Here is a 24,236-nt window from a genome sequence, read left to right as displayed (position 1 = left end):
TCCGTGCCAACAGCGCCTCTCCGCCATATTTTAGCGCCTCAGCAGGGATTCCATCCGCACCCGTAGCCTTGTTATTCTTGAGCTGTTTTATGGATTTGCCCTCGTGCAACGTTGGAGTTTCACTGAGTTGATGGCGGGTCGCATGCTGCGGGATGGAATTGAGAACACTCGAGTCAAAGGCAGAGTCTCGATTGAGGAGATCTTCAAAGTATTCCTTCCATTGGGCCCTGGCAGCCTCGGTGTCCTTGATGAGTGTTTCCCCGTTCTTGGCCAGGAATGGGGTGGGGCCTTGGGAGTTTGGACCGTAGGTGGCCTGGACTGCAGTGAAGAATCCTCGCATATCGTGGTTGTCGATCAGTTGTTGTATCTCCTGTGCTTTCTCCATCCACCACCTGTTCTTTAGGTCCCGAGTTTTTTGTTGGACCTGAGCCTTGAGCCGCCTGTAATGTTGTTTTGCAGCTCCCGAGTTGGGCTGTTGCTTGAGGCTCAGAAATGCTTTGCGCTTGCGATCCATTAGTTCTTCGATCTCCTGATCATTTTCATCAAACCAGTCCTGGTGCTTTCTGGTTGAGTGACCAAGTATCTCTTCACAGGTACTGGTTATAGAGGCCTGGAGGGTAGATCAAGTGCTATGGGGATTCAGCATCTCGGGGTCATCAAGGCACGCCAGATTGGCTGTGAGGCGCTGTCTGTATAGGGCTCTTAGCTAGGTCTCTAAGTGCCCCGGCATTAACTTTTTTGCGGAACTGCTTCTGCTGTCCCCTCTGCTTTGTGGTCCGTCCAGCAGTCGTCGGCTCCTGTCATGGCATGGGTGATGCGCACATCCTTGCGATCCCTGGCTCGGACGATGACCTAGTCAAGTTGGTGACCGTGTTTGGAGCGAGGGTGTTGCCACGATGCCTTGTATTTGTCTCTCTGGCGGAACAGGGTGTTGATAATGAGGAGTTCATGTTCTAGACATTTTGTCAGGAGTAGGGTACCGCTGGAGTTGGCTTTCCCTACCCCCCTCTGCCAATCACGCCTCCCCAGAGGGCTGTGTTTTTGCCAACCCTGGCATTAAAATCACTCAGGAGGATCAATTTGTCGCCCGTGATGACGCGGGACAAGGATGTCTCGAGGTTGGAATAAAATCCTTCTTTAGCCTCATCCATTGCATCGAGTGTAGGGACGTACGCATTGGTTCTGAGATAGGGTTATATGGAGAGTCATGAGGCGTTCATTAACCCCACAGGGGGAGTCTTTGAGGCGGTCGACCAGCTCATTCTTGATGGCAAAGCCGACTCCATGAAGGCGGCGTTCTGCCTCTGGTTTCCCTTTCCAGAAGACGGTGTAACCTCCACCACATTCCTTCAACTGGCCTTCCCCCTGCCCGCTGGGTCTCGCTTAGGGCGGCAATGTCAATGTCAAAACGTCTGAGTTCCCGGGCAACTATGGCGGCGCGGCGTTCCGGCCTGTTGGGATTGTCCATGAGGGTCGTGACGTTCCAAGTCCCAAACTTCATAGTGACGAAATGGAAGATGCCTGTGCGTGAGTTCTTTTAACGTGGGGTGGCCGCTGCACACTGGCAACCACACGGGCTTAGCTGAACAAGGTCTTGGTCCAGTGGCAAGAGGGTCCAAGACAACTGGAGACCAGGCACAGCACTATAAACCTGATTGCCTACGGCGAAGTGTTGGCCGCAAGCTCGGAGCCGGGAAGCGCCATTGATGGTAGATGGCCCGAGGCTAGGTTGGGGAGCAGGCATTAGGAAGGTGACTTCCAAAGTTATTTTAAAAGTTAAAAGTTGATAAAGATTCCCAATTTATTTCAAGAGTTTCTAAGAGTTGCTAAGTTTTAAAAAGTTTCTAAGAGTTGTTAAAAGTCTAAGATGTAAATCAATATTAGATTATAAAAGTACCCGAAAGTACAAGAAAAGAATACAAAATAATGTAACACAGAATAGTGCCAGTAACTGAAACAACATGAAGAAAGATTCTCTGTTAGATACCAAGCACTTGATTTCACAAACTTACTTACATAGCATACAAACATAGAAAATAGGAGCAGTAGTAGGCCATTCAGCCCTACGAGTCTGCACCATCATTCAATATAATCATAGCTGATCCTCTATCTCAACGCAATATTCCTGCTTTTTCCCCATACCCCTTGATGTCTTTTGTTTCTAGAAATCTATCTATCTCCTTCTTAAATATATTCAGTGACTTGGCCTCCACAGCCTTCTGTGGTAGAGAATTTCACAGGTTTACCACCCTCTGAGTGAAAAAAATTTCTCCTCATCTCGGTTCTAAATTTCCTACCCTGTATTCTGAGACCCCTTGTTCTAGACTTCCCAGCCAGGGAAACATCCTCCCCACATCCAGTCTATCCAACCCAGTCAGAATTTTATCTCCTCTCATTCTTCTTAACTCTAGTGAATACAGGCCTAGTCAACCCAATCTCTCCTCATACGACAGTCTTGCCATCCCAGGAATCAGTCTGGTGATCCTTCGCTGCACTCCGTCTATGGCAATTGTTGTGTATGAAGAAAGAGTCAGACTGAACACTGTGAGCTCAAAGTAAAGTGTGACCGTAGTCTTTTATTGCAGGTCTCCAGAGTGCCTCTCCAACCTGTGAAGCCTCCTTAAATACCTGTGCTCCCAAGGGATTATGGTATCCCTTGGGACTCCAGGGGATGAGCCCTCTGGTGGCTGTACAGAGTAAATACAAGTTTACCGAAATAACAGCAAGTATATCCTTTCTTAGGTAAGGAGACCAAAACTGCGCACATGACTCCAGGTGCGGTCTCACCAAGGCCCTGTATAACTGTAGTAAGACATCCTTGCTCCTGTACTGAAATCCTCTTGCAATGAAGGCCAACATACCATTTGCCTTCCTAACTGCTTACTGCACCTGCATGTTTGCTTTCAATGACTGGTGTACAAGGATACCCAGGTCCCTCTACATCAACACTTCCCAAGCCATCACCATTTAAATAATACTTTGTCCTCACGTTTTTCCAACCAGTAATTTCACATTTATCCATGTTATACTGCATCTGCCATGTGTTTGCCCATCACTCAACTTATCTAAATCACCTTGCAGCGTCTTTGCATCCTCCTCACAACTCTCAATCCCACCTAATTTAGTGTCGTCAGCAAACTTGGAAATACTACATTTGGTTCCCTCATTCAAATCATTTCTATATATTGTGAATAGCTGGGGCCCAAGCACCGATCCCTGTGGCACTAGTCACTGCCTGCCACCCCGAAAAAGACCCGTTTATTCCCTCTGTTTCCTGTCAGTTAACCAATTTTCAATCCATGCCAATACATTGCCCCCAATCCTATGTGCTTTAATTTTGCACAATAACCTCTCGTGAGACTTTATCAAAGGCCCTCTGAAAATCCAAATACACTACATCCACTAGTTCTCCCTTATCTATTCTATCAGTTACATCCTCAAAAAAACACCAGCAGGTTTGTCAAACATGATTTTCCTTTCATAAATCCATGTTGACTTTGTTTAATCCTGTTAATATTATCTAAGTGTGCCGTTATCACATCCTTTACAATTGACTCCAGCATTTTCTCTACTACTAATGTCAGGCTAACCGGTCTGTAGTTCCCCGTTTTCTCTCTCCCTCCTTTTTTAAATAGTGGGGTTACATTTGCCACTCTCCAATCTGCAGGAACTGTTCCATAATCTATAGAATTTTGGAAGATGACAACCAATGCATCTACTATTTCCATGGCTACCTCTTACTACTCTGGGATGCAGATCATCAGGCCCTGGGGATTTATCGGCTTCAATCCCATTAGTTTCTCCAGCACTATTTTTTTACAAATTATAATTTCTTTTAATTCCTCTTGCTCATTAGACCCTTGGTTCCCTAGCATTTCTGGGGCGTTATTTGTGTCCTCTTCCGTGACGACAGAACCAAAGTATTTATTTAATTGTTCTGCCATTTCCTTGTTCCCCATTACAAATTCTCCCGTTTCTGTCTGTAAAGGACCTACATTTGATTTTACTAATCTTTAGCATAAAATGCAGAAGCTGAAATATTTGGAGTTAGAAACATAGAAATCTACAGCGTAGAAGGAGGCCATTTTAGCCCATCGTGTCCGCGCCGGCCAACAAAGAGCCACCTGGCCCTCGGTCAGCAGCCCTGAAGGTTACATATAAACCTATGAACAATGGCGGGAAGGTAAAGAGCGTGCAGCCCAACCAGTCTGCCCCACACAACTGCGACGCCCCTTGCACGGCAACATTCTACACTCCACCCCAACTGGAGTCATGTGATCTCCTGGGAGAGGCAAAAAAACAAATCATAAATCCAGGCCAATTGGGGGGGAAAAAAATCTGGGAAAAATCCTTTCCGACCCCTCCAGGCGATCGAAACTAGTCCAGGAAAGGGATAGAAAACACCAACAGAGGGCAAGAGATTTTCAAACTACATCTACATTAACTGCCCAGAAGTACAATTCTACTTTTATTCCTTCAAAACTTGAAGAGAACATTTTGAACTTTGTAACACTTGATGCAAGTCTGTCACTGTTGGTGATTGTGGTGGGAGCAACTTGCTTTTAGTGTCATTTTTCCTATAATGTATTGATACCAATACACTAAGTAAGGCTAGTGACAATGTTAATATTTGTGATAGTTTTCTTTTCAAAAATGTACACTTTTGAAAATTTGGCTGCTTCTGGGAAACTACTCAAACTATTTGCATTCTAATTGATATAACCACAAATTCAAGGTTCCCAATCTTGCCTGCCTCATCAGCACATTTGTGCTATTTCTTTTGTTCATAAGCTTTAGTTAATTACCGCACTATTATTGTGTTATTGCAACTAAAGGTGAATAAATGAGTACGCTGACCAGAAGCTTCTGGAACTTCTGAGATGCTGTCTGCTATTATAGAAAGCTGTGTGTGCTCTGCTCTGTGAATATATCACATTTGGTGACGAGATGGGATTTTTCAGATGATATAAAGCTGAAATTTTGTTGAAGGATTCAGCCAGCTAACGAAGAGACTTTGGAAGCTTCTGTATTTGGAAACAGCTACAAAATCCGAGGTAAAAAACGAGCACACTAGTTTAAACTGCAAAGACAAATGGCGGCACCCATAGCAGTAATGGGACACTTAAGTGAATATAAACATGACCAGGAAAGGTTTAAGGCATCTGTGGACCTGCTAGAAATGTATTTCACTGCAAATAATATAATCGAAGTTCCAGAGAATGCAGATCAGAACCGGGCTGTGTTGGAACGGAAGTGAGCTAGCTTCTTATCAGAAGCGGGTCCTGAATTGTATGAAACCCTGGTAAATCTGCTTGGGCCTGATGAGCCAAAGGACACAATGCTTAAAGAGATTTTAACGGAGCAGCACTACAACCCGGTACCGTTAGAAATTGCTGAAAGCTATCGTTTCGGTATACGAAATCAAAAGACTGATAAAAAAATATGAGTACATTGTAGCATTAAAAAAGCTATCCTCTGTAATTTCGGAAACTTTCAAAACCGAGCATTGCGGGACCATTTTGTTTGTAGGATGAAAAATGATGAGATCAGAAGAAAGTTATTGACGATGGATGACTTGACTTTTGAGATTGCTTGTCAGACAGCAAGGTCGATGGGCAAGGCCGATCAATATTCCCGAGAATTTCATTATAATTACGGTCGTCAGTCAACCGAGGTGAATCGCCTGCAGGTTCAAAGTAAAAGGCGGTGGGGGCCCAGAGTCTCAGAAACTGGAAATTCTAACAGAACACCAAAGTTGTGCTATTGGTGCCTGGGACAACACATTGCTCAAAGTTGTCCATATGTGAAGGCAGAGTGTTTCTTCTGCAGAAAGACTGAGCATCTTGCGAAGGCATGCTCGACTGAAGGGTAAACAAGCTTTCAAAGCTATGAGTCCAGTTTTCAAAGCTATGAGTAGAAATATCCAGAGACTACATAGCATGGAAGAACAACAACAGGACGAGAAGATGTTTGAGTTACACGTCATCAGGAGCACGAGGTTCACGGACAGCGATTCGCAAAGTATCAAAATCCACATAGATGTTGCGGGATTCAAGATACCAATGGAATTCGACACTGGTACATCCGTGAATGTAGTACCGGAGTCGCTATACTTAGACAAATTGCGTGATTTCCCATTGGAGAAATCCCAGATAGAGCTGCGAGGCTACTCGGGAGAGAATATTCCGATGGTAGGTCGTATCACCGTACCGGTGAAGTGCAAGGATCAATTTCAGAACTTGCCTCTAATAGGAGTGAAAGGAGACAAGCCTGTCTTACTAGGAAGAAATTGGTTGAGATCACTGACGCTGGATTGGAGTGAGACTTTTCGTGTTGAAACGAGATTTGCATCAATGGATGATATCAAGAGTTATCTGAAGGTGTTCTGTGAAATGGGCAGTCTGATCCAAGGCTTCAAGGCGAGTGTCAGGGTACAGAAGGACTCGAGATCGATTTACTGCAAGCCACGTTCCATACCATATGCACTCAAGGAAAATGTTGAGCAAGAACTCAAAAGACTAGAGACTTGAGACTAGCTATTTGTAAGATAGATCGATGTAATTGGGCTACACCCATTGTTGTTGTACCTAAGTCCAATGGTAAGGTAAGATTGTGTGGTGATTATAAAGTAACTGTAAACCAGGTTCTAGAGGGTAATGTCCCTAATACATTGCTGAATATAGAAGATTTGTTCACAACACTGACAGATGGTCAGATTTTCTCAAAACTGGATCTTACGAATGCCTACTTACAGCTTGAACTAGATGAGGAGTCCAAGTCATGTTTGACTATAAATACTCATCTAAGCCTATATCAATTTAATAGGCTACTGTTTGGAGTGTCTTCCACCCCTACCATATTCCAAGGGGTGATGAACCAGATTTTACAAGGTATTGAAGGGGTAGTATGTTATTTGGATGACACATTAATTTCAGCACCAAATAGGCAAATTCATAACATATTGAATGAAGTCCTCAAACGGCTAGAGAAGCACAGATTACGAGTGTCTGCTCGTAAGTGTGAGTTATTTCAAAACTCAGTGGAGTACTTAAGGCACAGAGTAGACAAAGATGGTTTACATCCAACCATGGGAAAACTGGATGCAATTAGAAATGTACCCCTCCCAGGAATGTTACTGAACTTCGTTCATTCTTGGGTCTTTTGAACTATTGTGGGAAGTTCCAACCAAATTTGGCTACAGTGTTACATCCACTGAATGTACTATTGAAAAAAACAGATCCATTGGAAGTGGTCAAAAGAATGCGATACAGCATTCAAGGAGTGTAAAAGCAAATTGGTAGAGAGCACCATGTTAGTTCACTATGACGTATCTCAGGAAATTAAGCTAGCATGTGATGCCTCTCTGTATAGAGTTAGGGCAGTAATCTCTCATGTATCAAGTAGTGAGGAGGAGAGACCAATTGCTTTTGCTTCACGCACTCTGTGCCAGTGAGAGTAATTATGCGCAAATTGAAAGGGAAGCTTTGACATTAATTTTTGGGGTCAAGGAGTTCCTCAAATATTTGTATGGTCGTAAGTTTACCATAGTTACGGACGGACCATAAGCACCTGACAGGACTCCTCCATCCAAAATCCCCAGTTTCAACATTAGCTGCAGCCGAATGCAGACATGGGCTTTGATTTTGTCAGCATATACATATGATATTGAATACAGACGATCAGCTGATCACAGTAATGCCGATGCTATGTCTAGATTACCTTCCCCATCACAAGTTACACCCGATGGGGAAGAAGTGTTCTATTTTTCATACATTGATGAACTGCCAGTCACAGCTGAAGAGATTGGCAGAGCAACCAATCGTGACCCAGTGATGTCAAAGGTGTATGATTATATTGCAAATGGATGGCCAAACCAGGTAACAGACAAAGATATTCATCCATTCTTAATTCATTCCTACAAATGATCAGTCGATAAAGATTATATCATGTGGGGTGCAAGAGTGGTTACACCAAATAAATTCAGGTCCAAATTATTAGGAGACCTTCATGACCAGCACCTGGGAATGTGCTTGACCAAGAGTTTTGCACACAGTTACTTATGGTGGCCAGGTCTTGATAAAGATGTAGAGTACATCGTGAGTCAGTGTACGACATGTCAATCGGTAAGCAAGTAGCCACCATCAGTACCATTACAGTCATGGAAATGGCCTCCCAGGGTGTGGCAAAGGCTACATATTGATTTTGCTGAGCTTGAAGGACAGCAATTGTTCATTGTGATAGCCATTCGAAGTGGGTTGAGGTGTTCCCATTGTGGAAAATAACAAGTAAAACATTAGACATTTTCTTCATTTGACCCCCCAGAAGAAATTGTTTCGGATAATGGACCACAATTCCGTTCAAAAGAATTTGCACAATGCACGAGCAAAAATGGTGTGAAACATACCAAGGTTCCACCGTACCACCCTGCTTCGAATGGTGTAGCAGAGCACACTATACAAATTGTAAAACGTGCCCTCATCAAACAAATGTTGGATCCAAATTCAAAGAAACGACAGTTGTCATTGGACCACAAATTGGCTAATTTTCCAATTACATATCGTAATACTCATACAACTACTGGTAGAACACCAGCAGTTTCCACTAACCAGATTCTCGTTGTTAAAACCAAATTTTCCACAGTTCATCGAAGAGAGACAATTAAGACAGAAAGAGATACATGATAGAAGTAGAGTAAAACATAGAAACATAGAAACATAGAAAATAGGTGCAGGAGCAGGCCATTCAGCCCTTCTAGCCTGCACCGCCATTCAATGAGTTCATGGCTGAACATGAAACTTCAGTACCCCCTTCCTGCTTTCTCGCCATAACCCTTGATCCCCCGAGTAGTAAGGACTTCATCTAACTCCCTTTTGAATATATTTAGTGAATTGGCCTCAACTACTTTCTGTGGTAGAGAATTCCACAGGTTCACCACTCTCTGGGTGAAGAAGTTTCTCCTCATCTCGGTCCTAAATGGCTTACCCCTTATCCTCAGACTGTGACCCCTGGTTCTGGACTTCCCCAACATTGGGAACATTCTTTCTGCATCTAACCTGTCTAAACCCGTCAGAATTTTAAACGTTTCTATGAGGTCCCCTCTCATTCTTCTGAACTCCAGTGAATACAATCCCAATTGATCCAATCTTTCTTGATAGGTCAGTCCCGCCATCCCGGGAATCAGTCTGGTGAACCTTCGCTGCACTCCCTCAATAGCAAGAATGTCCTTCCTCAAGTTAGGAGACCAAAACTGTACACAATACTCCAGGTGTGGCCTCACCAAGGCCCTGTACAACTGTAGCAACACCTCCCTGCCCCTGTATTCAAATCCCCTCGCTATGAAGGCCAACATGCCATTTGCTTTCTTAACCGCCTGCTGTACCTGCATGCCAACCTTCAATGACTGATGTACCATGACACCCAGGTCTCGTTGCACCTTCCCTTTTCCTAATCTGTCACCATTCAGATAATAGTCTGTCTCTCTGTTTTTACCACCAAAGTGGATAACCTCACATTTATCCACATTATACTTCATCTGCCATGCATTTGCCCACTCACCTAACCTATCCAAGTCACTCTGCAGCCTAATAGCATCCTCCTCGCAGCTCACACTGCCACCCAACTTAGTATCATCCGCAAATTTGGAGATACTGCATTTAATCCCCTCGTCTAAATCATTAATGTACAATGTAAACAGCTGGGGCCCCAGCACAGAACCTTGCGGCACTCCACTAGTCACTGCCTGCCATTCTGAAAAGTACCCGTTTACTCCTACTCTTTGCTTCCTGTCTGACAACCAGTTCTCAATCCACGTCAGCACACTACCCCCAATCCCATGTGCTTTAACTTTGCACATTAATCTCTTGTGTGGGACCTTGTCGAAAGCCTTCTGAAAGTCCAAATATACCACATCAACTGGTTCTCCCTTGTCCACTTTACTGGAAACATCCTCAAAAAATTCCAGAAGATTTGTCAAGCATGATTTCCCTTTCACAAATCCATGCTGACTTGGACCTATCATGTCACCATTTTCCAGATGCACTGCTATGACATCCTTAATAATTGATTCCATCACTTTACCCACCACTGAGGTCAGGCTGACCGGTCTATAATTCCCTGTTTTCTCTCTCCCTCCTTTTTTAAAAAGTGGGGTTACATTGGCTACCCTCCACTCCATAGGAACTGATCCAGAGTCAATGGAATGTTGGAAAATGACTGTCAATGCATCCGCTATTTCCAAGGCCACCTCCTTAAGTACTCTAGGATGCAGTCCATCAGGCCCTGGGGATTTATCGGCCTTCAATCCCATCAATTTCCCCAACACAATTTCCCGACTAATAAAGATTTCCCTCAGTTCCTCTTCCTTACTAGACCCTCTGACCCCTTTTATATCCGGAAGGTTGTTTGTATCCTCCTTAGTGAATACCGAACCAAAGTACTTGTTCAATTGATCCGCCATTTCTTTGTTCCCCGTTATGACTTCCCCTGATTCTGACTGCAGGGGACCTACGTTTGTCTTCACCAACCTTTTTCTCTTTACATACCGTTAGAAACTTTTGCAATCCGCCTTAATGTTCCCTGCAAGCTTCTTCTCGTACTCCATTTTCCCTGTCCTAATCAAACCCTTTGTCCTCCTCTGCTGAGTTCTAAATTTCTCCCAGTCCCCAGGTTCGCTGCTATTTCTGGCCAATTTGTATGCCACTTCCTTGGCTTTAATACTATCCCTGATTTCCCTAGATAGCCACGGTTGAGCCACCTTCCCCTTTTTATTTTTACGCCAGACAGGAATGTACAATTGTTGTACTTCATCCATGCGGTCTCTAAATGTCTGCCATTGCCCATCCACAGTCAACCCCCTAAGTATCATTCGCCAATCTATCCTAGCCAATTCACGCCTCATACCTTCAAAGTTACCCTTCTTTAAGTTCTGGACCATGGTCTCTGAAATTACTGTTTCATTCTCCATCCTAATGCAGAATTCCACCATATTATGGTCACTCTTCCCCAAGGGGCCTCGCACAATGAGATTGCTAATTAATCCTCTCTCATTACACAACACCCAGTCTAAGATGGCCTGCCCCCTAGTTGGTTCCTCAACATATTGGTCTAGAAAACCATCCCTTATGCACTCCAGGAAATCCTCCTCCACCGTATTGCTTCCAGTTTGGCTAGCCCAATCTATGTGCATATTAAAGTCACCCATTATAACTGCTGCACCTTTATTGCATGCACCCCTAATTTCCTGTTTGATGCCCTCCCCAACATCCCTATTACTGTTTGGAGGTCTGTACACAACTCCTACTAACGTTTTTTGCCCTTTGGTGTTCTGCAGCTCTACCCATATAGATTCCACATCATCCAAGCTAATGTCTTTCCTAACTATTGCATTAATCTCCTCTTTAACCAGCAATGCTACCCCACCTCCTTTTCCTTTTATTCTATCCTTCCTGAATGTTGAATACCCCTGAATGTTGAGTTCCCAGCCCTGATCATCCTGGAGCCACGTCTCCGTCATCCCAATCACATCATATTTGTTAACATCTATTTGCACAATTAATTCATCCACCTTATTGCGGATACTCCTTGCATTAAGACACAAAGCCTTCAGGCTTGTTTTATTAACACCCTTTGTCCTTTTAGAATTTTGCTGTACAGTGGCCCTTTTTGTTCTTTGCCTTGGGTTTCTCTGCCCTCCACTTTTCCTCATCTCCTTTCTGTCTTTTGCTTTTGGCTCCTTTTTGTTTCCCTCTGTCTCCCTGCATTGGTTCCCATCCCCCTGCCATATTAGTTTAAATCCTCCCCAACAGCACTAGCAAACACTCCCCCTAGGACATTGGTTCCAGTCCTGCCCAGGTGCAGACCGTCCGGTTTGTACTGGTCCCACCTCCCCCAGAACCGGTCCCAATGCCCCAGGAATTTGAATCCCTCCCTGCTGCACCACTGCTCAAGCCACGTATTCATCTGCGCTATCCTGCGATTCCTACTCTGACTATCACGTGGCACTGGTAGCAATCCCGAGATTACTACTTTTGAGGTCCTACTTTTTAATTTAGCTCCTAGCTCCTTAAATTCGTTTCGTAGGACCTCATCCCTTTTTTTGCCTATGTCGTTGGTACCAATGTGCACCACGACAACTGGCTGTTCTCCCTCCCATTTCAGAATGTCCTGCACCCGCTCCGAGACATCCTTGACCCTTGCACCAGGGAGGCAACATACCATCCTGGAGTCTCGGTTGCGGCCGCAGAAACGCCTATCTATTCCCCTCACAATTGAATCCCCTATCACTATCGCTCTCCCACTCTTTTTCTTGCCCTCCTGTGCAGCAGAGCCAGCCACGGTGCCATGAACTTGGCTGCTGCTGCCCTCCCCTGATGAGTCATTCCCCTCAACAGTACCCAAAGCGGTGTATCTGTTTTGCAGGGGGATGACCGCAGGGGACCCCTGCACTACCTTCCTTGCTCTACTCTTCCTGCTGGTCTTCCATTCCCTATCTGGCTGTGGACCCTTTCCCTGCGGTAAGACCAACTCACTACACGTGATACTCACGTCATTCTCAGCATCGTGGATGCTCCAGAGTGAATCCACCCTCAGCTCCAATTCCGTAATGCGGACCGTCAGGAGCTGGAGGCGGATACACTTCCCGCACACGTAGTCGTCAGGGACACCGGAAGTGTCCCTGAGTTCCCACATGGTACAGGAGGAGCATAACACCCGACTGAGCTCTCCTGCCATGTCTTAACCTTAGATACACTTAAACTGGTAATAACAATGTTAAAAGTTACTGACCAATATAAGAAGAAAAAGAAAAACTACTCACCAATCACCAGCCAATCACTTACCCCCTAGGCTGTGACGTCACCTTTGTTTTTTTGCCTTCGCCCTGCAGCTGCACCGGTACGCCTCTCGCCGACCCCGGACTCGCGCTGCTCCGAGCTCCCGCCTCCTCGACTGACTGCTCGAACTGCCCGACTCCCGCTGGCCTTTATAGGCCTCTCGCCGACCCCGGACTCGCGCTGCTCCGAGCTCCCGCCTCCTCGACTGACTGCTCGAACTGCCCGACTCCCGCTGGCCTTTATAGGCCTCTCGCCGACCCCGGACTCGCGCTGCTCCGAGCTCCCGCCTCCTCGACTGAGAGAAGTGTGAAATTAAATCGGAAGGTGAGCATGAAGAACCATCACCATAAATGGGTAAATTGGTTACCCGGAAGAGTGGTGAAGATATGTGGTCCTCGCACATATTTGGTCAAGATGTTTGATCATGGACAGGTTACGTTTGTTCATATTGATATTTTACCTACAGACATGGAAGGAGTTGAAGGTGGAAGTGATTCAATTATTTCTGACTCATATAGTTTTGATACACCAGTAGCAACTCCTACATCCAATGTGCTGGAAACAAATCCAAGAGAAAATTAGAATTCGAGTCAGGGAAAGAAACAGTCTGAAGTTAGTGAGTTCAAATGAAAATCAAGGAAATCCCTCGGAGGAAAACGTTTCACAGGACGAGCTTCGAATGAGTTTAAATTCGACACCATGTTTGGAAGGTTCTGTTCGAGAGCGAAGGTATCCTCTTCCAAACAGAACACAAGTGGTTAAGCTTAATTTATAAATATGGCAAAATAAGTCCATATCCTTTGTTGTGCATAAACATGCAAGTTATGTATGATGTTTGTTTAAAATTATGAAAAGTTTTATTCGCAAATAGAGAAGGACAATTTCCTCTAGTTAAGAAGCCAGTGATGGAGGTTCATTAAGTTACATTTGTAACTGAGGAGAGAGGTTAGGTGAAATTTCTCTACATGAGCGTTGTTGCAGCATGATATGCTTTGCCACCAGAAGTGCTTGAAGCAGAGATCATAGCTTCTTTTAAGGAAAAATAAGTATTTGAAGCAGTCAAAGGTGCAAGGCTGCGAGGAGAGAGTAGGCAATGCGATTAGTTTTAAATTGCTCTGGCAAAGAGCCAGTAGTTATGATGGGCCGAATGGGCTCCTTTTGTGCTGTAAACTTCTGTGGTTATATAGTTCTATATTGTAAATATCTTCAGCTTCAGAGAAGACCTTGTGCCTTAAGCAAGCATATGAATGTAGGTTGACTAGGTTAAAACTTTACTTACGTTACTGAAATGTTAAATTGTTAAATCTGATGCTGAAGTGTACAGAGAGCTGTGGGAAGATCCTACTTCAGAAGAAAGATCCAACTTCAGAAGATAGATCCTCAGGACAAATGTTTAGATTTTTACTTTTAAGATAAAAGAAACCTAAATCATTTGTAATTGTCCTGGAGCTGATACTGAAGTGTTACATTAAGTGCCTATTTAAGAGCAACACATGCTGGAATGTTTCAATATTTGCTGGCCCTACTCATCTTGTGAGCTGTAGATTATTCAAAGTTGTCTGGGATTGATGTAATTATTTATATCCTAGGATTGCAATGCAAGAATACTACCATATTCCCAAACATTCTCATGTGTCTGGATTCCGGGTCTTGGACGTCGCACCTGTAGGACTAAAAGCCGGCAAATCCACTGGACCGGATGGCCTACACCCTACACAAAAGGTTATTGCACAAGCTAAGGGTTCATGGGGTTGAGGATAATATACCAGCATGGATCGAGGATTGATTAAAGGATATAAAACAGAGTTGGAATAAACAGGTAATTTTCGGGTTGGTAGGCTGTTACCAGTGGGGTGCGACAAGGATCAGCACTGGAGCCTCAGCTATTTACATTCTATATTAACAACTTCATAGAATCATACAATATTACAGCACAGTAGACGATCATTCGGTCAATCACGTCTCTGCCGGTTCTTTCGAAGAGGAATCCAGTTAGTCCCACTCCCCTTGCTCTTTCCCCATTTCCCTGCAATTTTTTCCCCTCCAAGTATTTATCCACTTCCCTTTTGAAGGCTACTATTGAATCTGTATCCATCACACTATCAGGCAATTCATTCCAAATCCGAACCACTTGTTACGTAAAGGTTTTTCCTCATGTCACCTCTGGTTCTTTTGCCAATCACCTTAAATCTGCGTCATTGACCTTTATTGCAAAGGGGATGGAGTATAAAAGCAGGGAAGTCTTGTTACAGTTATACAGGGTATTGGCGAGGCCACACCTGGAATACTGTGTGCAGTTTTGGTTTCCATATTTACGAAAGGATATACTTGCTTTGGAGGAAGTTCAGAGAAGGTTCGCTAGGTTGATTCCGGAGATGAGGGGTTGACTTATGAGGAAAGGTTGAGTAGGTTGGGCCTCTCAACCTGAAAAATTAATTGGGAAATTGTAGATACAAACATTGGGCTCAATTTTGGCCCAGCCCGTTTTTTGGCGCACTTACCGGAGATGCGCCGCTTTTCTTCGTTCAGAAGTGTGCCGAAAAATTTCCTTCCCACTTTGGCCACTGTCCGGCCTCCTCCCTGTGGTCACGCAGCGTGGCCAGTCGAGTTGGGGGTGGGGCCAATGTCCTGCGCCGAAAATAGTGCCGGGACGTCTGCAAATGCGCAGTGGAGTGTCCGCGCATGCGCAGCAGCTCCTTGCCCCCAGCTTCTCTGTCTTGCTGCAGCCGCTGTGTGGGATCCGATGCCGGCTACTGGAATCCCCAGCCTCTCAGTGTCTTGCTGCAGCTGCTGTGTGAGATCCGATGCTGGCCAAATGTTGTTGTGAGTAGGGGTATGGAGTGGCAATTGCATAGACTGCTTCGTTCCATTTGATTTGAAGCTTCCATCACTTTAATTTTAGAAATTGCACAAGGAGGCCACTCGGCCAGGGCTAGGGGCAGGCAGGCAGGAGAACTGATGGTCTGTCCTCCTGCCTGCCCGCCCCTAGTCCTGGCCGAGTGGCTTCCTGGTGCGATCGATCTCTTAGAAATTCCACCGAGAGGCCACTCGGCCAGGGCTAGAGGCAGGCGGGCGGGCAGCAGAACTGATGATTTCTATCAGTTCTCCTGCCCGCCCCTAGCCCAGGCCGAGTGGCCTCCTGCACCGGCCGGCCAGTTGCCTTCCTGGGCTGAGTTTTAAGATGAAGGTAGAACTTCAATTTTTTATGTTATTGAATGCTTATTATATTTTGTTTCCAAGGTTTAATGCTTTGAAAGTCTTAGTGCTTTAGGTGCAGGTCCTCTCCACTTCCCTTCCTGCCCCTGTCCCAGGCCGAATGGCCTCCAATGTACCGACCTGCACTGATTTCTTAACTTTCCGCAAGGGTTTTCTGAAGTGGCCACATACTCCAAATCTACTTAGGCCAGCGTAACTAATTGCTGGCCAAAGTTGCCTAAATGGGCAGAACTGGCGGAGGCTGGCAGTGCCCCCTTTTGAGAAAAAAAACGAAATGAAAAAAATCGTAAGTTAAGCCAGAAAAACCAAGTTACTCCAAAAAAAAATGGAGCAACTCCTGGCCAAAATTGAGCCGAATGTGTAGGAGTTCAAATCTGTTATCATGTCTCTCTTAGATTATTACTATTTATATAAAAATAATTTAAATGTGCATTCCTATAGCATGGCAGATGTTTGCAGATTGATACCATTTGAAGTTAAAGTGATTATCTTGAGAGTTATTGTGCCATTAATTTCATACCGATGTACATTAAGTATGTACATACTGGTACCACCCCTGTGCATGCTGACCTACATTGGCTTCCGGTTAAGCAATGCTCCGATTTCAAAATTCTCATCCTTATTTTCAAATCCCTCCATGGCCTCGCCCCTCCCTAACTCTGTAATTTCCTTCAGCCCCTGAGATGTCTCCGCTCCTCCAATTCTACCCTCTTGAGCATCCCAGATTATAATCGCTCAACCATTGGTGGTCATGTCTTCTGTTACCAAGGCCCCAAGCTCTCTCCGCCTCTCTACGTCTCTTTTCTCCTTCAAGATGCTTCTTAAAACTTACCTCATTGACCAAGCGTTTGGTCACCTGCACTAATTTCTACTTATGCAGCTGTGTGTCAATTTTTTAATCTCCTATGTTTAGGATGTTTCACTACGTTAAAGGTGCTATATAAATAGATACATAGAAAATAGGTGCAGGAGTAGGCCATTCGGCCCCTCGAGCCTGCACCAACATTCAATAAGATCATAGCTGATCATTCCCTCAGTGCCCCTTTCCTGCTTTCTCTCCATACCCCTTGATCCCTTTAGCCATAAGGGCCATATCTAACTCCCTCTTGAACATTAAGACGGATTGCAAAAGTTTCTATAGATATGTAAAGAGAAAAAGGTTAGTAAAGACAAACGTAGGTCCCCTGCAGTCAGAATCAGGGGAAGTCATAATGGGGAACAAAGACGTGGCAGACCAATTGAACAAGTACTTGGTTCGGTATTCACTCAGGAGGACACAAACATCCTTCCGGATATAAAAGCGGTCAGAGGGTCTAGTAAGAAGGAGGAACTGAGGGAAATCTTTATTAGTCGGGAAATTGTGTTGGGGAAATTGATAGGATTGAAGGCCGATAAATCCCCAGGGCCTGATGGACTGCATCCCAGAGTACTTAAGGAGGTGGACTTGGAAATAGTGGATGCATTGACAGTCATTTTCCAACATTCCATAGACTCTGGATCAGTTCCTATGGAGTGGAGGGTAGCCAATGTAACCCCACTTTTTAAAAAAGGAGGGAGAGAGAAAACAGGGAATTATAGACCGGTCAGCCTGACATCGGTAGTGGGTAAAATGATGGAATCAATTATTAAGGATGTCATTGCAGCGCATTTGGAAAGAGGTGACATGATGGGTCCAAGTCAGCATGAATTTGTGAAAGGGAAATCATGCTTGACAAATCTTATGGAATTTTTTGAGGATGTTTCCAGTAGAGTGGACAAGGGAGAACCAGTTGATGTGGTATATTTGGACTTTCAGAAGGCTTTCGACAAGGTCCCACACAAGAGATTAATGTGCAAAGTTAAAGCACATGGGATTGGGGGTAGTGTGCTGACATGGATTGAGAACTGGTTGTCAGACAGGAAGCAAAGAGTAGGAATAAATGGGTACTTTTCAGAATGGCAGGCAGTGACTAGTGGGGTACCGCAAGGATCTGTGCTGGGGCCCCAGCTGTTTACATTATACATTAATGATTTGGACGAGGGGATTAAATGTAGTATCTCCAAATTTGCGGATGACACTAAGTTGGGTGGCAGTGTGAGCTGCGAGGAGGATGCTATGAGGCTGCAGAGTGACTTGGATAGGTTAGGTGAGTGGGCAAATGCATAGCAGATGAAGTATAATGTAGATAAATGTGAGGTTATCCACTTTGGTGGTAAAAACAGAGAGACAGACTATTATCTGAATGGTGACAGATTAGGAAAAGGGGAGTTGCAACGAGACCTGGGTGTCATGGTGCATCAGTCATTGAAGGTTGGCATGCAGGTACAGTAGGCGGCTAAGAAAGCAAATGGCATGTTGGCCTTCATAGCGAGGGGATTTGAGTACAAGGGCAGGGAGGTGTTGCTACAGTTGTACAGGGCCTTGGTGAGGCCATACCTGGAGTATTGTGTACAGTTTTGGTCTCCTAACTTGAGGAAGGACATTCTTGCTATTGAGGGAGTGCAGCGAAGGTTCACCAGACTGATTCCCGGGATGGCGGGACTGACATATCAAGAAAGACTGGATCAACTGGGCTTGTATTCACTGGAGTTCAGAAGAATGAGAGGGGATCTCATAGAAACGTTTAAAATTCTGATGGGTTTAGACAGGTTAGATGCAGGAAGAATGTTCCCAATGTTGGGGAAGTCCAGAACCAGGGGTCACAGTCTGAGGATAAGGGGTAAGCCATTTAGAACTGAGATGAGGAGAAACTTCTTCACCCAGAGAGTGGTGAACCTGTGGAATTCTCTACCACAGAAAGTTGTTGAGGCCAATTCACTAAATATATTCAAAAAGGAGTTAGATGAAGTCCTTACTACTCGGGGGATCAAGGGGTATGGCGAGAAAGCAGGAATGGGGTACTGAAGTTGCATGTTCAGCCATGAACTCATTGAATGGCGGTGCAGGCTCGAAGGGCCGAATGGCCTACTCCTGCACCTATTTTCTATGGGCCCAAGTTTTGAGCCACGCCTAGAACGGCGCAGTCCCGACCTGGACGCCCGTTTTTCACGCCACAGAGTGCGCCTAAAAAAACCCTCCAGATTTTCCACCTCCCTGCAGGTCCTCTGGCCCTCGGCGCAGGAGCTGCAGGGGGCGGAGCCAGGTCCCTGCCCCGAAAACAGTGCCGGGACCTCTGCACATGCGCGCTACAGTGGGCACGCAAGTGCAGCAGTTCGAAACTGTGTGGGAGGGGCCCAAAGCACGCAGTCCCTAGCCCTGGCCGAATGGCCTCACGTGAATAAGGCTCCTCCCACAGCCAGCTCCTGCTTCCTCCCGACCCGACTCGACTCCCGTTTCCCGCCTCCGGACCCGACACCCCCCCCGGACCGGACCGGTCCTGAAACCCGCCCCTGGACCGGACCCGACACCCGCTGTCCCCCCCGCCCCCGGACCAGACCCGACACCCGCTGCTCTCTTTCCCCCCCCCCCCCCCGCCTCCCTGCCCCCGGACCCGACACCCGCTCTCCCTCCCCCCCCCCCCCCCCCCCCGCCCCCGGACTGGATCTGACCTGACCTCCCTCTCCCTCCCCCCAACCCGAACCGAACCTCCCTCCCTCCCACCCACCCCCCTGACCTGACCCAACGCCACCTACCTGTAAATCTGGTGCTGGGGACGGGCCCTGCCCGAAGTCTCGGGCCCGGCCCGTTCAGCCTCCCTCCCCCTTCTCCTTCCCCCCCCCCCCCCCACCTCCCCCAATCTCCTATCCCCCCCCCCAATCTCCTCATCTCCTATCCCCCCCAATCTCCTATCCTCCCCCCAATCTCCTCTCCTTCCCCCCCCAAATCTCCTTCCCTCCCCCAATCTCCTCCTCCCCCCCCCAATCTCCTTCCCCCCCCCAATCTCCTTCCCCCCCCCCAATCTCCTTCCCCCCCCCAATCTCCTTTCCCCCCCCCCAATCTCCTTTCCCCCCCCAATCTCCTTTCCCCCCCCAATCTCCTTTCCCCCCCCAATCTCCTTCCCCCCCCCCAATCTCCTTCCCCCCCCCCAATCTCCTTTCTCCCCCCCCCAATCTCCTTTCCCCCACCAATCTCCTTTCCCCCCCAATCTCCTTTCCCCCCCCAATCTCCTTTCCCCCCCCAATCTCCTTTCCCCCCCCCAATCTCCTTTCCCCCCCCCAATCTCCTTTCCCCCCCCCAATCTCCTTTCCCCCCCCAATCTCCTTTCCCCCCCCAATCTCCTTTCCCCCCCCAATCTCCTTTCCCCCCCCAATCTCCTTTCCCCCCCCCAATCTCCTTTCCCCCCCCAATCTCCTTTCCCCCCCCAATCTCCTTTCTCCCCCCCCAATCTCCTTTCCCCCCCCCCCCAATCTCCTTTCCCCCCCCCCAATCTCCTTTCCCCCCCCCAATCTCCTTTCTCCCCCCCCCAATCTCCTTTCCCCCCCCCAATCTCCTCCCTCCCCAATCTCCTTCCCCCCCTCCCCAATCTCCTTTCCCCCCCAAATTTCCTTTCTCCCCTTCTCCCCCATCCCTCCCCCCTCCCCCATCTCTCCCCCTTTCCTCCCTCTGCTCCCCCCCTCCCTTCGCTGTCAGAAACACAGACACTGACAGACAGAGAATGAGAGTCATAGAGACACTGACAGAGACACATTGAGAGTGGCCTCCCAGCACGCTGTTGGAGGGCTCCCGGTGCTGCAGTCGGTAAGTAGAAAATGTTTTATTTATTGATTTAAAAAAAAAAAAATTATTTCTTATTAATCTTTTTTTGATTGCTTTATTGGTTGATTTATTGATGTATTTATCATTTATTATTGATGATGTCTCTTTATTTGTAAAACTGAAGTGTTTAATGTTTGTAAACTTCCCTTTAAACAACCCCTCCCCACCATTCCCTACGCCTGATTTGTAACCCACGCCTGATTTTCTAAAGTGTGGACAAAGTTTTTTTCGAGCGTACAAAAATCTTCACTTACTCCATTCTAAGTTAGTTTGGAGTAAGTTTTCACAGACGAAACTTTGAAATCAGGCATAAGTGGCCGGACACACACCCTTTTGAAAAAAAAATTCTGTTCCAAAGTGAAACTGTTCTAATTGACTAGAACTGGAGCAAACTAAATGTGGAGAATTCCGATTTCTAAGATACTCCGTTCTACACCAGTTGCTCCTAAAAAATCAGGAGCAAATCATATGGAAACTTGGGGCCTATGTTTCTATGTTTCTATATCCAATGAACTGGCATCAACAACTCTCTGCGGTAGGGAATTCCACAGGTTAACAACTCTGAGTGAAGAAGTTTCTCCTCATCTCAGTCCTAATGGCTTACCCCTTATCCTTAGATTATGTCCCCTGGTTCTGGACTACCCCAACATCGGGAACAATCTTCCCGCATCTAACATGTCCAATCCCATCAGAATCTTAAGTTTCTATGAGATCCCCTCTCATCCTTCTAAACTCCAGTGTATAAAAGCCCAGTCGATCCAGTCTCTCCTCATATGTCAGTCCTGCCATCCCGGGAATCAGTCTGGTGAACCTTCGCTGCACTCCCTCAATAGCAAGAACGTCATTCCTCAGATTGGGAGACCAAAACTGAACACACTATTCCAGGTGAGGCCTTACCAAGGCCCTGTACAGCTGCAGTAAGACCTCCCTGCTCCTATACTCAAATCCCCTAGCTATGAAGGCGAACATGCCATTTGCCGCCTGCTGTACCTACATGCCAATCTTCAATGACTGATGAAGCATGACACCCAGATCTCGTTGCACCTCCCCTTTTCCTCATCTACCACCATTCAGATAATAATCTGCCTTCGTGTTTTTGCCACCAAAGTGGATAACCAAAGAAAAACTTGACAATGCTGACTCTCTTTGGAATGTAACTAGTTCAGCTCCAGTCTTGCTGATAGCAATCACCATTTTGTGAGTGGTCCCCAATTTCTGTTTATATCTGCAAAGCATTGTTGTGTGGTGGTGCATTTTACTTCTCATGAGATAAGTAATCCAGGTACGAGCATCAACAGAATGCATCATATGCTGATACAGACAATAGCTATCACATCGAGAAAGGAAATGGTTGGTGCAATGATAGAGCAGTTGCATTAGAATCACTGCTTGATCTTGTAAGTATGAGTAGTACTTTTCAATACATCTGCCTGTTTATTACATAACTGTTGGAATGAGTAACAGTATTCAATCAACTAGGATATATAGAATTTTGTTCCCATTTTATCATGGGTTTGTGCCACTTGTATTAAATTCAGTTTGTTTGTCATGTGTTTGGCCAGTCAGTGCTGAATGCTTTCAGATATCTAGTTTGGAATATGATGGAAGTTCTCCAATATATTGGAACTTAACAGAACTTGGCTTAAAGGTTGTAGTGTTTTGTCTTTATATAAACTGTTTCATGCATCCATATATTGAGAATGAGTTAAAACAGTACTTGTTATGCAGCCAAAAAGTTCTGAGATGCACCAGGCCTGCCTGAAATGAGGAGCTGGCCCTATTTGGAGCAGATTGCAGTACCTTCAAGTCATCATCATCATAGGCAGTCCCTCGAAATCGAGGAAGACTTGCTTCCACTCAAAGTGAGTTCTTAGGTGACTGAACAGTCCAATACGGGAATTACAGTCTCTGTCACAGTCATTGAAGGAAAGGGTGGCTGGGGAGTCTGGTTTGCCGCACGCTGCCTGTGCTTGTTTTCTGCATGCTCTCGGCGACGAGACTCGAGGTGCTCAGTGCCCTCCCGGATGCTCTTCCTCCACTTAGGGCGGCCTTTGGCCAGGGACTTCCAGGTGTCGGTGGGGATATTGCATTTTATCAAAGAGGCTTTGAGGGTGTCCTTGAAACGTGTCTTTTGCCCATCTGGGGCTTGCTTGCCATGTAGGAATTCCGAGCAGAGCACTTGCTTTGGGAGTCTTGTGTCAGGCATGCGAACAATGTGGCCCGCCCAACCATGCTGGTCGAGTGTGGTCAGTGCTTCGATGCTGGGGATGTTGGCCTGATCGAGGACACTAACGTTGGTGCGTCTGTCTCCCGGGGGATTTGCAGGATCTTGCGGAGACCTCGCTGGTGGTATTTCTCCAGCGATTTGAGGTGTCTACTGCATATGGTCCACGTCTCTGAACCATACAGGAGGGTGGGTATCACTACAGCCCTGTAGACCATAAGCTTGGTGCCAGATTTGAGGGCCTGATATTTGAACACACTCTTCCTCAGGCGGCCGAAGTCTGCGCTGGCGCATTGGAGGCGGTGTTGAACCTCGTCGACAATGTCTGCCCTTGCTGATAATAGGCTCCCGAGGTATGGATAGTGGTCCACGTCCGGAGTATTTCTTACTAAATGCAGATTTCAAGAGGGCCCACGTTTTTAGCCACAAACTACAATCAGTTTACTATTTGAAATCTGAGGGTGGCAAATCTGTTTTTATATTTTATAAAAATACTGCATGTGCTCTTGATGTAATTTGGATCATAGGGTTAATCTCATTTAAAATATAGAAGACCTGGATGTAGGAAAATACCGTTGCAGCAAAATTTCATGTATGTTGAGTTTGTCGTTCTATCTTGACTTTTCAGCTGTAGGTCAGTTTTCATCTCTCTCATTGGTTGAGTCTCTCTTTGACCCCTTTCTAATTTATTTTTAAATGTTCTTATTTTGAAAATATACAATTTTTCTCCCTTATTTCAATTTTTAGAAATCACTAAATTGACCAGAAGTTCCCTTTTTGTGCAGTAGTATCACGGTTAACCCTCCAGCCCCCCCCCCCCCCCCCAAAAAAAAATTAAGTCTTTTTTGAATGAGGTATAACTGGGTTTTTAACGGCGTATTCAGTCATAATTACTGCTCAACAACCTTTGGCTCTGAAAAATGAATTTTATATTTGCGGATTGCCAATTTTTACCATTATGATCCATAATTTAATGGGTTTTTTTAAGCTGATTTGATATTTCAATTTCTACCTTAATCCCATATGTATGCCCCAATGTTTATTTCGCTCTCTGTAAAGTTTATAAGAAGTGAATTATAATCCGTGCATTTTATTTGCTGGTTTGCTGTCTGTGAGAATTCTTCAATGTGATTGGCTGCTTGGACTGCATGATGACACCATTGTTGTTGGACGTTGGAGATCCTCTTGAGTTGGCGCCAGAATCAAAATAACGTTCGGAATAGTGAAATCCACGCCACAGAGATCGTGAGATCTTTGTGGGCAACTTTCTTCGAGGTCAGCGGCGAATGGC

General features: G+C 45.8%; 1 protein-coding gene across 4 annotated transcripts in view; it reads left to right on the top strand.

Annotated features, from left to right (window-relative positions):
- The window catches only part of pde10a (phosphodiesterase 10A), a 662,262-nt gene that overhangs the window by 136,312 nt on the left and 501,714 nt on the right, over positions 1-24,236 (top strand). The gene's annotated exons all lie outside the window — the stretch shown is intronic.

This window comes from Pristiophorus japonicus, chromosome 9 (genome assembly GCF_044704955.1).
Source record: "Pristiophorus japonicus isolate sPriJap1 chromosome 9, sPriJap1.hap1, whole genome shotgun sequence".
NCBI classification, from domain to species: domain Eukaryota; kingdom Metazoa; phylum Chordata; class Chondrichthyes; family Pristiophoridae; genus Pristiophorus; species Pristiophorus japonicus.
The sequence above is the reverse complement of the archived record's forward strand: the minus strand, read 5'-3'. Positions and strand labels throughout refer to the sequence as shown.